Source organism: Anolis carolinensis, chromosome 1 (genome assembly GCF_035594765.1).
Source record: "Anolis carolinensis isolate JA03-04 chromosome 1, rAnoCar3.1.pri, whole genome shotgun sequence".
Classification (NCBI taxonomy): domain Eukaryota; kingdom Metazoa; phylum Chordata; class Lepidosauria; order Squamata; family Dactyloidae; genus Anolis; species Anolis carolinensis.
The window spans coordinates 160,126,664-160,144,108 of NC_085841.1; the positions used below are offsets into that span (position 1 = coordinate 160,126,664).

The 17,445-nt window shown below is 42.2% G+C and overlaps 1 protein-coding gene across 2 annotated transcripts in view; it reads left to right on the plus strand.

Annotated features, from left to right (window-relative positions):
• The window catches only part of plcb1 (phospholipase C beta 1), a 650,154-nt gene that overhangs the window by 396,682 nt on the left and 236,027 nt on the right, over positions 1-17,445 (plus strand). The window lies entirely within an intron of this gene.

The following is a 17,445-nucleotide window of genomic DNA, read 5'->3' on the forward strand; positions in this document are numbered from 1 at the left end:
GTGATCTGTATCTCAAATCACACTGTAGGCTGATCTTCAGAAATAAAAAACCAATGATAAAAATTGCATTTTATCTGCAAATGGCAATTTATGCATTTGGTAGTGAGCCATCTGACAAAGTGCCTTAAGGAATAGTGTCAGAATATCAAGATATATTTCTTTGTTGCCGACTCGCCTTTTTTTTAGTAGATCTCTGATCTTGCAAGCTAAGTAAGTCAGCTCTGGTTAGGACTTGGATGGGAGATCATCAATGAATAGCTTTATATATCCTGATGACCTTGGCCTAACAACACAAGCAAAAGACTTTGAAACAGTTGAAATCCAACGTACTAATGCCTTGAAAGATCTCTCCAGCTACTACAAAGATAACCACCTGAAGCCTAACCCTTCCAAGACACAAGTATGTGCAGGCCCGTAGCCAGGATTTTGATTCGGGAGGGGCTGGGATTTTTGGTTCGGGAGGGGGGGCTGAGTCTGGGTGAGGGGGATCTACCCTAGCAAACCTTTTGTATCGTTATCCCAATACCCCCATGCATATGGGATATATTGAGCATGGTGATCAGATCATGATATGAATAAACATAACAGTTTAAATAATAAATGTAAGGCTTTTTCACGGACCACCCTGAGAATTTGGGGGAGGGGCTGAAGCCTCTCAAGCCCCCCCCTCCCCCGGCTACATGCCTGAGTGTGTGATTTCCACCTATGTAACCATGAAGCCAACAGGAAATTGAAAGTTACTTGGGAAGGCCAAGAGCTCGAACATCGTTCCCATCCTAAATATCTTGGCGTCACTTTAGATCAAACACTAACATTTAGAAAACACTGTATGAACACCAAGCACAAAGTAGCTGCACACAATAACATTCTGCAGAAATTTGGGGTGCAGCATATGGGGTGCCGACCCAAAATTAATAAGAACATCAGCCCTGGCCTTGTCTTACTCAACTGCTGAGTATGCCTGCTCTGTTTGGCACAAGTCTTTCCACACAAAGCAGGTGAGCATAGTACTGAACGAAACATGCAGAATAATCACAGGATGTCTTAAACCTACACCTGTTGATAAACTCTACAAGCTAGCTGGCATCCCCCCCCCTCCACAATGTGCGATGGAAAGTTGCTGCTAACTGTGAGAGAAATAAGATTGAACATTGTGAAAGCCATCCACTGAGTGACTATTAGCCTCCTCCCAGTATACTCAAATCAAGGAAAGGCTTCATGAGAACCACCACTTCTCTTAATGCTCCCCCAGCAAAAGCAAGAGTATCCCCTTAGGCAGCTAAAATAGGAAATCCCAAATGGATGCCCCCCCCCCCCCCCCCATGAGGGTCTGCCTCCAGAGGAAAAGCAAGAATGGGCAACTTGGAAGTTCCTGAAGAAACTCAGAAGCAGAGTGGGCAGATCAAAAGGGAACCTGGCAAAATGGCACTACCTAGAACATTGGTTCTCAACCTGTGGGTCAGGTGTTTTGGCCTACAACTCACAGAAATCCCAGCCAGTTTACCAGCTGTTAGGACTCCTGGGAGTTGAAGGCCAAAACATCTGGGGACCCACAGGTTGAGAACCACTGACCTAGAAGAATCCTCCACCTTCTGTGAATGTGGAGCAGAACAGAAAACTCCACATCTGTATAGTAAAGGTAAAGGTTTCCCCTGACGTTAAGTCCAGTCGTGTCCGACTCTGGGGGTTGGTGCTCATCTCCATTTCTAAGCCAAAGAGCAGGCGTTGTCCGTAGATACCACCAATGTCATGTGGCCGGCATGGAACGCCGTTACCTTCCTGCTGGAGCAGTACCTATTGATCTACTCACATTTGCATGTTTTCGAATTGCTAGGTTGGCAGAAGCTGGAGCTAACAACAGGCGCTCACTCCACTCCCCGGATTTGAACCTGGGACCTTTTGGTCTGCAAGTTCAGCAGCTCAGCGCTTTAACACACTGAGCCATCAGAGGCTCCTCCACATCTGAATACGTGTCCACAATGCCCTTCCCCATGCACAGAGGAAGAATAGTTTAAAGCTACAGACAATGCAGTCACTGTTGCCCATTTTTAGCAGATGAATAGCGAGTGCTGTAGTATATATTTCAGAGGAAGGAACTGACAAAACTACCTTGCCTAAGAGAAGTCTGTGAAATTCATGGGATCCCCATAAGACAATAGGCCATTGAAGTTGCATGCACATACAAAGTTATTAGTGCATATATTTAGTCAAAGAATTGGATATATGTAATACAATGTGTGTACAAAAATGATAATAGAAGTACGCACTGCCAAATGATTGGTTAATCCAATGTGTTAATCCCTTGTGAAAATACTGTAAGCATTTGGCAGTGTAGCTTTTTTGTTCACTGTCTTGAGAGAGAAGAGGAAACTCTTATTTCTTGCAGTTTTCAACACATCAGGATTTTGGATTGTATATGTATATGTGTGTCATTCCCCAGATTTCTAAGTCATGGAGAGTTAGCTAAACAGTTCTGTTACTCCCCTGGGTGAATGAGTGAGTGGGGATCTGTAACTATTTCTGAAGTGTCTCACAATGTGATGATAAAAACAGAATCCTAGAACAATTGTAAAACAATCCAAAATCTAAAATAGCAAATAAAAGCAGTTGTAAAAGAGCAGCTGTAGCTCTTCCAAGATACCATGCTAATATAATTTTAAACAATAAGTTTACGGGCTAAATGACAACCCACATCATCAATTTGATACCTTCTGTGGGCTCGTTCCATCTGGCCGCATTTCTGCAGCGTATTGCTGTGCCGGGCTGTGGCGCAGGCTGGTAAACAGCTGCTGCAATAAATCACTCTGACCATGAGGTCATGAGTTCGAGGCCAGCCCGTGGTGGGGTGAGCACCCGTCAATTAAAGATAAAAAATATAGCCCCTGCTCGTTGCTGACCTAGCAACCCGAAATATAGTTGCATCTATCAAATAGGAAATAAGGTACCACTTATAAAAGTGGGGAGGCAAGTTTAACTAATTTACAACGTTGGAATAAGGAAGTGAGGAAGTGCCATCAGAGTGGATGATGAAGCAGCAGCTCCCCCCTGTGGCCAGAATCGAACATCCCCTCAGTAGAAAGTTAAATTGCCTCTGCGTCTGTCTGTTGTCTCTGTCTCGGTTGTCGGTTCGATGTGTTTATGGGCATTGAATGTTTGCCCTATATGTACATAATGTGATCCGCCCTGAGTCCCCTTCGGGGTGAGAAGGGAGGAATATAAATACTGTAAATAAATAAAATAAAATATGTATCATCTGGTTTGAGCATTAAGATGAAGAACTGCACATGCTGAGTGACAATGACCAGGGCTTGGCAATGTTAGCTGTTTGGACTTCAGTCCCAATAATCCCTCAGCTAACACAGCAAGGCAGAGGTTTCACCATAAGATTCTGGGAATTGTAATAACAAATAATCTTTTCCAAACTCTGATGAGGATGGCACAGTTGAAATGCTAGCTAGATTGCACTACTCAAATGTGAATCAAAAGGGTGGGTGAATGGCTAATCCCCTCATCAGGTTTCCCAGAGGATAGCTGTGACAATCCCAAATGGCATGAGATGCTTGGACAGTGTGCACTGATGCACAGTATGAAATTAATGCTAAATTCTTAGCCAATTAGTGTTATTTTTCCATGTGAATTGTTGGAGTTCTATTTATAGCTTGGAAACAAATTTAAAAATAATCTGGAAAGTATCTCCTTCACCTCTGTTCCTCTATTTTTCAAAGCTATTTATCTCACCCTTCCTTCTCCTTGGAAGCTCTTAATGCATGTGAGGCTTGATCAGTGAGATTTGTTTTGTTTCTTAGAGCAGCCTGACTGGCAGTTGGGTGCCCTATAGCTGGTCTGTCTGGACTGTTTGACTTGAGTCATAAATTAGGCATCTCCAAAAGTGATTTTTCCCACCTACATTTAAAAAGTTGTAACCAGCAACTACAATTAGTATATGTTTCATTGGAACTAATGAGCTTTTCTAGGCAGGACAGCCTGAAGTCTGCTTTGAAGAAGAGCTGAAAACTGTTATTTCTTTGTGGTTTACATCTGGAATTCAGGCTGTTAATAATTCACTGCAGAGCATAATCAGCTTCTGAGCCTGTTTGCTTAAGAGTATTCTCTTCCCTTTGTAGACTTGAGGTAAAATTAATGAGGCGGTGAGCCATGAAGCTATGACCTTTTATTGCACACACATATGCAGGCAAAGTTTGAAGAGTAAAACAGAATGCACCTTAGCAGTTGTAGAAAATAATTTTGGCTTAGATTAATTAGAAAGTGCAGCTTCATTGTTTGTGAAGATTAACCTTGTAAGGGCACTTCCAGACAGGACTAAAATCCATGCCAAAGCTGGTTTTAAAAACCGGCCTCGGTGCAGCTTTTCAGTTCCCACTGCCCCCTGCCCCAAAAAACCCAGGCTTTTTGGGAGGGGGGTACATGCCAGTCCAATTAAAATTAAAGTTTACCCCTAAAAGTTAAGTAAAATATACCTGGCGGTCAACCTGGTGTCCTCCTGGTGCGAGAAAATTATGTACCAGAAGATGGGGACTGAGGAGGGATTTTCCTTCCCCCTGCCCCAAGTCTCCTGGCACATCATTTCCTCATGCCAGGAGAGTACAAGGGGGGAACGTATGACAGCCATGTACCTTTTCTTTAACTCTTAGGGGTAAATTTGGGTCTTGGGGGAGGGGGTGAGCACCATCCTTCACCTTTGGACTCCAGAAATCCAAATGGTGTGATATGGCAATGGGGACTGACCCTTGGGTAATCCCAGGACTACCCGGGAGTTAGTCCTCACTGGTCCAATGCCCTGTTAGACCTGGGCCTTTCAGGAAGGGCCAGATCTTTTTTTTTTCTTTTTTCTTTTTTTTTTGGTTATCATTTTTTGGAAACTCTTCCTGTTTTTTCCCATATTTATTTATTTTTGGTTTTTTGTTTTATTTTTAACTGTTCCAACATTACAACATCTTGCTTACACTTAGTTTCCTTTGGTGCTCATACTTATCCACACTTCATTTCCATGTAACATTACTGCAGCCTCTCTTTTTATACATCCTTCTCTTAAAAGGGGGAGGGGGAAAGAGAGATGACCTCTGGACTATCCCAAGCTAGTCACAAAGAAAGCTAGTATCACATGCTTCACCCTCTAGATCTCCCTAAGCTAGTTTTTCCTCACATTACAACAACAACAAAACCATCATTTGGACGTATCCATTCCAGGGAGTGGGGTGAGTTCCCGCTGTTAGTGTGATGTCTCAGAGACCCTCGAGTCATGACCCCACAACCATTATAGATCAGACTGAAGGGCATATGAGGTTTTTCCCAACTCAGCAAGATTCCATTCCCTTCCAGATGTCCCCTGTTGACAGTTTGGGTCCAAAGCTAATTACAAAAGCCCTTGAAACAGAGCCTGGTTCCCCGGAAAGTGTTGTTTTTGATAGGAAGTCATTTCTCAAAACACACCGCTCTGAGAAGGAGATTCGGAGATGAAGTGCGAGATTAGCGGAGAGAGAGGATTCTAATTAAACCGATTCCCTTGGGAGTTTTCAGGGAGGTTTGCATCTGGCAAGTTGTTGTCTTCAGTCTGTTTCCCTTGGGAAAATGTGAACTCAGGCACCTGGTTTGGAGAAGGTTTTGAAGTCCCATAAAAGTTCTGGGCACAGGCTAGCCAGCGCGGTGTCAACGTGTCAGTTGGAAAGTTAACATCGACTCTTGTTCCTGCATACCTCAGAGGCCTGACGGCACGCTACTCTTGAGTAGACCGGGCGTTGCGTCTCGTCTCCCTGTCAAAACTGGGCTGCATTTCAGTTCCACCATGACCAACTTTGCCTTGCCTTGCTTCCTTGTCTTGCCTTGTTTTTCCCTGCCTTGGACATTGAACCTGGAACTCTCTTGAGAGACCTTGCTTTATTTCCCACTCAAACTGCTTGGAAGTTTGAGTGTGTTTCGGTTATTGGATTTGAAAACTTGATCTCTAATACTGGACATTAAACTTTATATTACTGAACTATATTTGACCTTTCCTGAAAGGACTATTGCTGGACTATATACTCTGCTTATTTTTGTTTGATTCTTTTATTGCTTTAATAAAGATATTAGATTGTTTATTGGCCTCCGTGTTGGTTTCCAGTGCTCACGCAGCTTAGAGGCGTCACAGTTAGCCGTGAAAATGTGGGTAGATCAATAGGTACTGCTCCAGCGGAAAGGTAAAGGCACTCCATGCAGTCATGCCAGCCACATGATCATCTACAGGCGACACTGGCTCTTCTGCTTAGAAATGAGCATCAACCCATATAGTCGAATACGACTAGACATAAAAGTCAGGGGAAAACCTTTACCTTTAATTTTATAGAGCACTTCAATTAAACAGCTAGGTGGTTGCTGTCTAGTAGCATCTCAGGACCTCAGGTGCACCTGCTCAAGAGAAGAGGCAAAAACATCAAGGATTGTAAAAAGGAGTGGTGGGAGATAATCTCAAAACCAGGTGATGAGACTTCTGCTTTTGGAGTTCCCTACAAGATAGGGGGACACCAGATCTATCTCAAGGGGTTTGGTCAAAAGTAGGGCCAACAGGGCAAGAGGGAGGTTGGGCGTTTTAAGCATGGCTGAACAGGTCTCAGTTTCTCCAAGGAGGGTAAGATAGGCCAGGGAGAACAACATTATCTGTGAACCCCAGGCAGCAGTTTACTGACACCAAGATTACATTTGTTACTGTCCTAGGGTCTAAACCTTGCCAGCATAACTCTCAAGGACAACCCCTAGGCCCTGATTCAATTTTGCTTAACCTGGTGATGACAGTGAAGCTAGGGGTCCAGTATTTCACCCAAGGAGCTCATTGCATAGCACTCCAACATAGATGAGAATTTGGGGAGTCTTCACTGAGTCAAACACTAAACTGGGGAGTGGATAGCAGTAGAGAAGCTTTGGATTGAGTCAACTGGACAAATCTGGGAGATGGATTCTGGAGCAACAAGACTACATGCTTTAGGATTAGGTTGCTAGGCCCAGATATCGAATCAACCCCCCCCCCATTCCCCCGTATTCAAGCCAACATGTCAAGGACAGAACTCCACCAGATAAAGTTCAACACAGTTTATTAAAGTTACAGAACTAAAAAGTGCCCGTATGAAACAAAGGACTAGGCAAAAACTTGCCTTCAGTGTAAAAATACACAAAAAAGACTCCGCTGATACTAAAAGCGGTACAAAAGATAAACCGGATTAAACAGGAGTTTAATCCGGGTTAAACAGAAAATGCTTACTTCAGCCTGGCAATTAGAACAAACAAAAGCTGATAAACAAAGATTCAAAGAAACATAAAAAGCTGGTAGCAGATTCCTCTCTGCTACTTCGAAAGCTGCCAATGAGTAACTAAGGTTGTTACTCCTCCGTGCAACAAACAGAATCCGGATCCAGGCGCTTCAATCAGGGTAGCCACGGTCAGCAGGGTCCCAGTCCGGTCCGAGGTCGAAAGCCAGGTACAGATGTCTTCGGTTCACCAATTCCACCGAAAGCCACAGAAAGGGTAGTCCGAGGTCGTAGTCAGTCAGTCAGTCCAACGTCAATCCAGAATAGGCAATTAATGTCCGTCAAGAAGACGACGGAGGTCCAAGCTAATAAGATTAAACACAGGTTGCACAACAAAAGCCCACACAGTTCCTCCCGCCGTCTATGCCCAGTGTCCTTGGTAACTTACGTATTCAGCAAACGAAACACACCCGTCTCCAGGAAATTCCCAACAAGAGCCCAAGCGTTCGTCCAGATTACCTTGCCCAACGCAATTAGCCCTGGATTCAAGACCCCATTTTATGCCAGTTTACAACTCCTCATCGCTATCAGCTGTTACCCTAATTCCAGGTGCCTCATCATCATCATCCTCATCAGAGCTAAAACATCTTTGACTACGCCCCACAGCATCCCCAGCTGTGGATCCCGTTCCATCCCTCCAACTCGTCCACGGGTCCGATCCTGCAACCCGCCAGTCGCTTCCCATGCTATCATTACCAGGAACACCCAAATCCTCCCTCACACGAGTCCATTCCATGTCATCCTCCTCTGAGCTAACCACCTCTTCCTCCATTCCCTCGATAAAACCCTCAAAGGAGTCTTCATCAGTTGGTTCTGCAAATAAGTCCCGCAGCCGTTTCCTCTCTCGCTCCTCAAGAGAGTCTGACTCTCGAGGAGTCTTACGACCACGTCTCCCAGTATTGGAGCCATAAGGCTCAACCATAACACAACAGCCTACTATTCTCGACACTGGCACACTACACTACATAGATTGTGTGGCATCCTCTGGGGCCAGTCTAAAGTATTCCTTTTCCAGATTGGCCCTGGAATATATATAGGTGTAGGTGAGACCATATTGTGCCTTTTTGTTGTGAGAAAGTAAATAGTAATACCATATTTAAGAAAGGAAGAAAAACAGTCATTCACTTCTCATCATAATCTCTTTTCAGATGTCCTTTGCCTGTAAACACTCTTTGAGTCATCTAATCTCTTCCAAGAACGCACATTTGCCCTTCCACCTTTAAATTCCTTCTTTTGCCAGAAATGAGTAACAATGTTATATCCTGGATTTTGCTGAATGTTTTTGTGGCTCCCTTTCTGCAGCAAAGCCTGCTCTTTTGAGAATGGGGATTATGAAGTTTTTCACCTGCTTCATTTTTCCCGCTGCAATTAGTCTGACTATAGGACCAATATCGCCTTTTGCTGTGAAAGTAGTGACCCCATTTGTATGTGTGTTAATACTCTGCTAAAATGTTGTTGTTATGATGATAATTATGTTCATTTATGCCCTGCTATTTCTCTCCACAAAGAAGACTCAAAAGTAATTGATGCATTCACTCAAAATAGGGAGAACCCAGGTCTATCTCAAAGAGTTTGAAGCACATATTGCATTACACTGGTATGGTGTGTAGACCAATACTACCAACTGTCCTCCAAGTCCTCATATAACTTAAGCATTTCTTACTAGGCCTGCGACCTGTGCTTCTTTTAATTGGAGATGTTGGACACTGAGCTTGAGGCATTCTATGTTTACAAAGCATGTGCTCTGCCACTCATCAATGGTTCTGCCTCTCACCACCAGCCAAAAACAAATTTATGGACAAAAATTGTCTTCACGCAGTCAGTTTCGATTTAGTTGAAATGCCTTGGAGAACGTAGACCGTTTAGGTGCTGTCTTTTCCTATGAAATGAAGCTCTCATCTCTTACATTGAGACAAATGTCTTCAGGGTGTGGTGTAAGGCACATTGTAGATGAGAGAAGAGATGAGAGAAATGTGTTTATTAAGCAACAAATCCAGGAATATGGTACTTCATTGGGACACTGAGTAGCTACATGATTTGATGCTCAAATTAATGAAAATGGCACAGTGTTAAACAAGGTATAAGAATATGGACCAGAAAAGAAATGTGGGAGTGGAAGTTAACATGCAGCTTTCTTTATCGGGGTTGATGTTGTGTAGAACCGAAAGAAGGTTCATTCTTGGACTAAATTCCTTATTATATGAAAAGGGAGAAAAATGACTGTAGAAAAAAAATTCTACTCATGCTAGTCTTGGATTAAGGATGTGTGAAACATTCAATTTAACGTCTTTCGGCAAGATATGAATCATACCTTCTCTAGACTAATGTGCAGATTATGACTTAGAGATCCATTGGCTTACCCAATTAAATAAACATGTGGCACATCTTGGAAATTATCATACTATCTTTTAATGCAAGTTGAAGCCTCCTCAACCACAAGTGAAAGCGCAAATTACCGCATATTGTTGTATATTAGTTTTAAATTCATTGGGAAATCATAGGTGGGCAGTAGTTTTTATAGAATGATTTGGACTCATCTTCTGTCTTCTAAACATATTTAAGATTTGCAGATCAAATATGCCTCTGACCGGGGTGTGTGTGTGTGGAAGGGATGTGACATCCATTGTAGCCTGTTCTGCCCTTCCTGGCCTTATGAAATAAAAGATTAACCCATACTCCTTAGCCGTGATGACAAAAGACAAAACTGGACCTTTTTTAACATTGTAGAATTCAGTTTGACACTCCTGTGACACTCCTTTAGTTGCAATGGTCCAATGCTATGGTATCCTGGGAGTTGTAGTTTGGTGAGGCACCAGCACCATAGTGCAGAGAATTCTAAAAGCTTGTGAAACTGCAACTCCCAGGATGGAAGGAGAAATTGTTCATCAGCTATAGCAGAGCATATGATAAACCAACTTAGACACAGAATATTGTTTGAGAACACAGAAATTCTGGACCACTCTGACAACTGTTTTGTGAGACTATGCAGAGAAGCCACTGAAATCCACAAGCATGTGGACACTTTCAACAGAAAGGAGGAGACCATGAAAATGAACAAAATCTGGTTATCAGCCCTATATCCCAGAATATCATGGCAGAAAATCCCACAATATCTGTTTTGAACTGGGTTATCTGCGCTCGCATTGCCATATATTCCAGTTCAAAGCTGAAAATGTGGGATTTTATTCAGATGTGTGGAAGGGGCCCCAGTCATTCCGACCATGAAAGCCTTCAACCACTTTTCCCATGCTTCTATGATAGAACCAATTAGGAAAAGACATGTATATAACCCAGGAACAAAAACTGTGGGCCCTTCCACACAGCCCTATAACCCAGAATATCAAGGCAGAAAATCCCACAATGTCTGTAATGAACTTGGGCCCCTTCCACACAGCTGCATAAAATCCCACATTTTCTGCTTTGAACTGGGATATATGGCAGTGGACACAGATAACCCATTTCAAAGCAGATATTGTGGGATTTTCTGCCTTGATATTCTGGGATATAGGGCTGCGTGGAAGAGCCCTGGGTTATCTGAGCCTACACTGCCATATATTCCAGTGCAAAACAGCAAATGTGGGATTTTATTTAACTGCATGGAAGGAGCCATAGTGTAATAAAGCTCGCTTTTGCAAAGCGGGTTTCCCTATTGGTTGGTGACATCCAGCGGAATCCACTCTAAACATTAGCACATGTCTCAGATGCATGGAAATTGGCAGAGTGGCAAAGCCTCTGCCCGTTGTGATATATCTATATGTATTCTTGTGTATTGCTTCTTTCCTTCACAAAAGAAAATACATTCTGTCTTGGTTTGCCTCCACGCGTGAGAGATATGACCCCTTTTGCTTTCTTCCCTAAGCCCATAGTAACTTCATATTGATGCTACCTACTTGAAGGAGACTGGCAATTGTTATTTCCTGCTGATGTTACTTCCCTGAGGGAGAAAAATTGACCATTGTGACCTCATGATAATGAAGTTGTCCTGAAGGAGAGAGGATGGCCAGTGTGACATCTCATGTTGATGCGCCTGCCTGGAGGAGAAAGAGTGGCCATTATAATTTTAAGCTGATGTTGCATACTTGGAAGAGAAAGATTATCCATTCTGCCCTTGAGGAGAGAATAACTGTCCAATGCATCTTTCTTCATCTTTTGTCTTCCTGGCAGCCTCCAAAATTTAAACAACTTACCCACAGCAAGATACATAGCTAAGATGCAAAAGAATGGATTAAAGCTACGTGAAAAGAGATTTCATCTAATCATTAAGAAGAATTTCCTGATGCTTTGAGCGGACCAACGGTGGAACAGGCTGCTTCAAAGTGTGGAATTCTCTTCTCTTGAGGTTTTTAAACATGAGTGCTTGTTTGTGTATTTCTGCATGGTAGAATAGGGTTGGACTGAATGGTCCTGGTGGCCTCTTCTACCTCTGTGATCCTGCCACAAATGCATATGCCAATGCTGTCCCCACATCTACTGTGGTAGCAATATTACAGGGGTCAATAACATCATTCACTTCATCAGAGGTAGATTTACTTGCCTTTCCTCCAATGTGATATACGCCATCCTATGCCAGCAATGCGATCTACATTCTACTTTGGACTAACAGGACAATCTCTGTGAAAGAGGATTAATGGACCCAAATCTGACAGTAGAACGACAGCTGCAGAACATTCAACCTTCCTGGGCATACAGTAAGGGAATTATACGTTGTGGTCTTTGAATAAGGAAATTGCAAAGAACGACTAGAAAGAGAAACATCTGAAATTTGTAATTATATTCATTTAATCAAACCCATTAGCAAAGGTATGGTACACTCCATATATGAATCTTAGAATCATAGACTAATAGAGTTGGAAGAGACCTCATGGGCCATCCAGTCCAACCTCCTGCCAAGAAGCAGGAAATCGCATTCAAAGCACCCCTGACAGATGGCCATCCAGCCTTTGTTTAAAAGCCTCCAAAGAAGGAGCTTCCACCACACTCTGGGGCAGAGAGTTCCACTGCCGAACAGCTCTAACAGTGAGGAAGTTCAGGTGAAATCTCCTTTCCTGTAGTTTAAAACCATTGTTCCATGTCCTAGCCTCCAGGGCAGCAGAAGAAGACAAGCTTACTCCCTCCTCCCTATGACTTCCCCAATATAATCCTTGCTGTTGCCCATATAACAAAATAAATCTTCTGAAACCCAGGGTAATTGACATTGGTTTAGATTTATTGCTTTCACACATCAACACTAACTGATCACTGTAAAGATCCAAAAGACCTGTATCACTGTGCCCAGCCCTTTGACAGTTTAGGGCAGTGGTGTAAAACTTGCAGTCCTTGAGGTATTTTGGACTTCAGCTTCCAGAACCCCTGGTGATTGGACAAGCTGGCTAGGGTTTCTGGGAGTTGGTAGTCCAAACATCTGTTTGGCAACAGATTTGACACTTCTGGTTTAGGACAAGGCACATGATTTGCAGATTTCGCCACTCTATTACATTCTATCCTAATCCCACAACTAAATGTATTTATGCCTGAACATTTTATCTGAATAAGAGGTTAGTATCCATGGAAGCTCATGCAAAATAGGAACTAGTTAGATTTCAATTTATTTATTTAATTTATTTACAGTATTTATATTCCGCCCTTCTCACCCCGAAGGGGACTCAGGGCAGATCACATTACACATATAAGGCAAACATTCAATGCCTTGACATAGAACAAAGACAAACGCAGGCTCCGAGCTGGCCTGGAACTCATGGTCAGTGATTGGTCTCAGCTGGCTGCAGCTGGCTGCTCACCAGCTTGTGCCACAGCCCGGGCCTGTGCTGCAATGTGTTATTTTTTCTTTTTCCCTTTCCTCCCATTCTTCCTTTTTATGATGCAAAACGTTTATCATGATTCCATCTTTTTAAACTACCAAAATCCATGATCTACAGCAGTAGGAGAGGTTTGACGGGCTTCTTATCATCTTATCTGTATACGGCTGCAAATCTGTGTCTGGGAATATGTCCTACTGAATACATTAGAATTTATATGGAAAAAAATAAGTGCCATATTGTTCTGCATGAGATGAATGTACCCAGATGGCCTGACTGCTGTTGAAGACAAAAGGTTTTGAAATTAATGCCAGTTGCAACATGGAACAATGTGTCCCATCAATGTAACAAAGGATATGTCATTCTTTTAAGATTCCCATACCCAGCTTCAAGCATACCTCTCAAGGGTCTTAGGTTGGATCAACACCACAATATAATCTAATTTCTGAATCCAGATTGTCTGCTTTGAACTGGATTATATGAGTAGACACTGCTGTAATTGTTCAGGATGCAAGGGACCTTGTTTGAGAAACAGAAATTTCTGGCATGATATCTCCTAGAGTTCATGCTGATATTTTCTGTGTACAGATAAAAGAAGCCAATGGGGGCTGTAGGTAACTGACAATAGTGGAGATGACGAAGATCCCTGGCAGGGACATTGTAGTCTGGAAACAGATTTCTGTATAAAGGCTTTTTCTAAAGGATTACCTAGTCCAAGTTCATTTAAAGACAAAGCATCTGTATGTGAAGGGAAAAGGAGAGGCAGCTGACCAAGAACGATGATGTATTAGGTTGGATTGCAAAGCTGTGCCACTGATAAATAGAATCAATTTTTTCCTAATTTATGTGTAAATAATAGATATCGGTACTCTCCCATATCTAAGCTGTAAATATAAATGACTTTACCAAAAGCACAAGAAGATAATTTTTAGAAAACCTTCCAAGTTTTTGAAATGGATGGGCCGTCATGAAAAGACGTGCAGGTTACAGCTGAAATTATGCTTAGTCTCATGCAGCACATGCAATTACTGTCATTGGGGTGTGTGATTTTAAATATGTGAGGAATGTTTCCAGGTTTTATTACACTGAAGTATTTTGAGTTACTGTCTTCTGCTGTGATTAATCTCTTCAGCACTTAGTGTCGCACAAAGGTTTAGAACATATTATTAGTTCTTGAACACCACGGTGTTGATTAAATGGTTGGATATTTTTGGAAACTTTGAAAACTAGGCAGGGTATACTGAAATACCGAATGAGCCCTCTACCTTGATAAGGATCTGACAGTTAAACAGTATCACATTTTTGTCTTTCATTGTATGCTTCTCTCCCTTTACTTTATAAAGAAATAACACAAGAGCTCAGGTGATAAATAGCCTTGTAAATTGAATTCCAGAACCCCATGTGTTGTGATGGAGAAAATAGATATCTTTTACTTTTCCCCAAACTTAAGAAAGCCTTCTTTCTGAAAACTGGCTTAGGACCTCATCATATGCGGTTTGGGCTCCATCCTAAAATGCCTCATTGACAGAGCCCAATGTAGCCCATCACATGACACAGGGCTAGTTCCGGCAGGGTTTTGTCCTGGAAGTGTCCTAGGATGGATCCCAGAGAACACAGGAGGCTTCGTGTGTTATCATTAGGTAAGCCAAGGGAAACATGGGGGAAGCCAGGCAGCAACAGTTTCCACAGTGGAATGAGAAAGTGACTATGTGGGGTGTGGGATGACAGTTTTTCCTCTGCCCACCAGATTTGCCCCGCAGCCCCACAGATGAGGTCATCAGTTTCTTTCTTTCACTTTCTTATGAATAGTAAAGATTGTCCTTTCCAGTTTCCGCCTCTTATAATGACAGAATCTCATATTTATGTATAATTACTGCTTATATATAAATCTATTTTTATTTGATTTGATTTTCTTTTAAAAAAAAACATTGGGTTTAAAACTAGCATGATATATTATGTCGTCGTCTCACTCGTTCAGTCGTTTTTGACTCTTCGTGACCTCATGGACCAGTCCACGCCAGAGCTCCCTGTCGGCCGTCACTGCCCCCAGTTCCTTCAAAGACGAGCCAGTCACTTCAAGGATACCGTCCATCCATCTCGCCCTTGGTCGGCCTCTCTTCCTTTTTCCTTCCATTTTCCCCAGCATCATGATCTTCTCCAAGCTTTCCTGTCTTCTCATGATGTGGCCAAAATACTTCAACTTTGCCTCTAATATCGGGCATTATTTCCTGGAGGATGGACTGGTTGGATCTTCTTGCGGTCCAAGGCACTCTCAGGATTTTCCTCCAGCACCAGAGTTCAAAAGCGTCTATCTTCTTTCGCTCAGCCTTCCTTATGGTCCAGCTCTCACATCCATAGGTTACTATGGCGAATACCATTGCTTTGACTATGCAGACCTTCGTTGCCAGTGTGATGTCTCTGCTTTTCAGTATTTTATCGAGGTTGGCCATTGCTCTCCTCCCAAGAAGTAAACGTCTTCTGATTTCCTGGCTGCAGTCTGCATCTGCAATGATCTTTGCACCTAGAAATGTCACTGCCGCCACGTTTTCTCCCTCTATTTGCCAGTTGTCAATCGATCTGGTTGCCATGATTTTGGTATTATACATGATATATTGTGTATTAATGTGCAAAATAAAAGTATAATAACCCTTACTATCACATAAGTATGGGCAACAAAAGATTAAAACCTTTGCACTAGGGACATGTTTTGACATGCAAGCTCTTTTTCATTGCTTACATGGAAATTAGCATAGGCATTGTTGGGAAGTGTGAGAAATAGTTGGACATCTCAAAAGCAGAGATATCGATCTTCTCAAGCAGAAGGTGAACAATCAGTTCCATTCTCCCATCACCACCACCATGTCATTCATACACAGGGGCTAGCAGAGAAGTAAAGCAAATTAATACCTTTTGAAAAATAAACATCTGAAATAATTTGACTAACAGAAAGTAAAAAAATTCATAACATGGAAAAGAGAGAGAACTGTGAATTCCGAAACAGAGGATGAATAAATGCAGTGGAATTGTCACCTAACTGATGCAGGAGAAAAAGTGGATGGAAGACTAACAAACTGGAAGTGAAATGAATAAACACATGCAATGCATGAACTATTAGGCAAGCTAAACTCATGCAAGCCATCAATATTGAGTTTAGGCATGCTAGGGTTGATATCTCTAACAGACAGGAGTTAAAGCATCATCTTAAAAGATTGGCAATATGCATGATACCAAAATATTAACAAGCAGCCAAAAGTCTACATAGAAGCTGAAGTCTGGTCTGCAGTGGATAGATTTTAATCTCATTTTGCCTGTGTTACGTTAAGGTGATGATTGCTGAAACAGTATTGCTTACCTTTCCTTTTCTTTCAAGAGAAGGGCTGCATTTGAGAGATTTCCTCCTCAATAAAAGTTGCTCCATACTCCTAGTCCCCCACCCCTAACACTGCACAGTTGCATTTCATGTACGTGTTGCGAAAGGCTTCTCAAAGACAATGTACCTATCCTTCCTGCAGTCCAGTCATTGTCTCCTTCAAGATGCTGCTAGGATGCCAAGAACACAGTCTGGATATTCCACATCTGGCAAATGTTAGTGCTTCCAAAAGTCTGTTCCTCCATTTGTTTTTCAATTGACCTCTTTTGGCTTCATTTATGTTGGCATTCACCTCCTGCATTTCTTCTTAGGAGGAGTGATTCCCTGACATTTTGAGCCTTGGGGCAGGAGCTTCTTTAAAATGACAGCTCCTTTCTCGGCCATTAAAAATCCAGGGAATTCACTTGAGGAATTGGGGATGGGTCTCTAATTAGAGGGAAGGCAAGGAAAAGGTGAGGGCTGAAGGTTGTTTTGAATAGCAGGGGATGAGTGATTAATGAGATAGCATCTGCTTTATTTGTTTCAATAATAATTCCTCAGATTTTGGTAACTGCTGTCTCTACACGACATTTGCACCTGGAAGCAGCAAAGCAGTTCATTTTCCCTTTGCCTCTCAGCCCAAGTGAAAAATCTTCCCTCTGCTTGTATAATAAGTAAATAAATAAAAGCTGTGCTTATTCAAATAGAAAAGCATGTGCTTGGGAACATACAAAATGGTTCTGAAACTCTGACAGTCCTTAACTATGTAGGGATAAAAACTACAATAAACAGAAAGCAACTTGGAAGAATGGTGCATTTCTAGTAAATTATGACTTTGCATTTTCAAAAAAATTATATGGTCTTTTCTGAGTTTCCAGAAGGAGACCAAGGATAGATGAAAGAGAATAATGTAGGAAGATTTAGTTAAGCCGTATTTGACCTGAAACATGAGATCTGTGTTCTTGTGTAATGTCGGAAAGTATGAGTGAAAGCTATGAATTCTGAC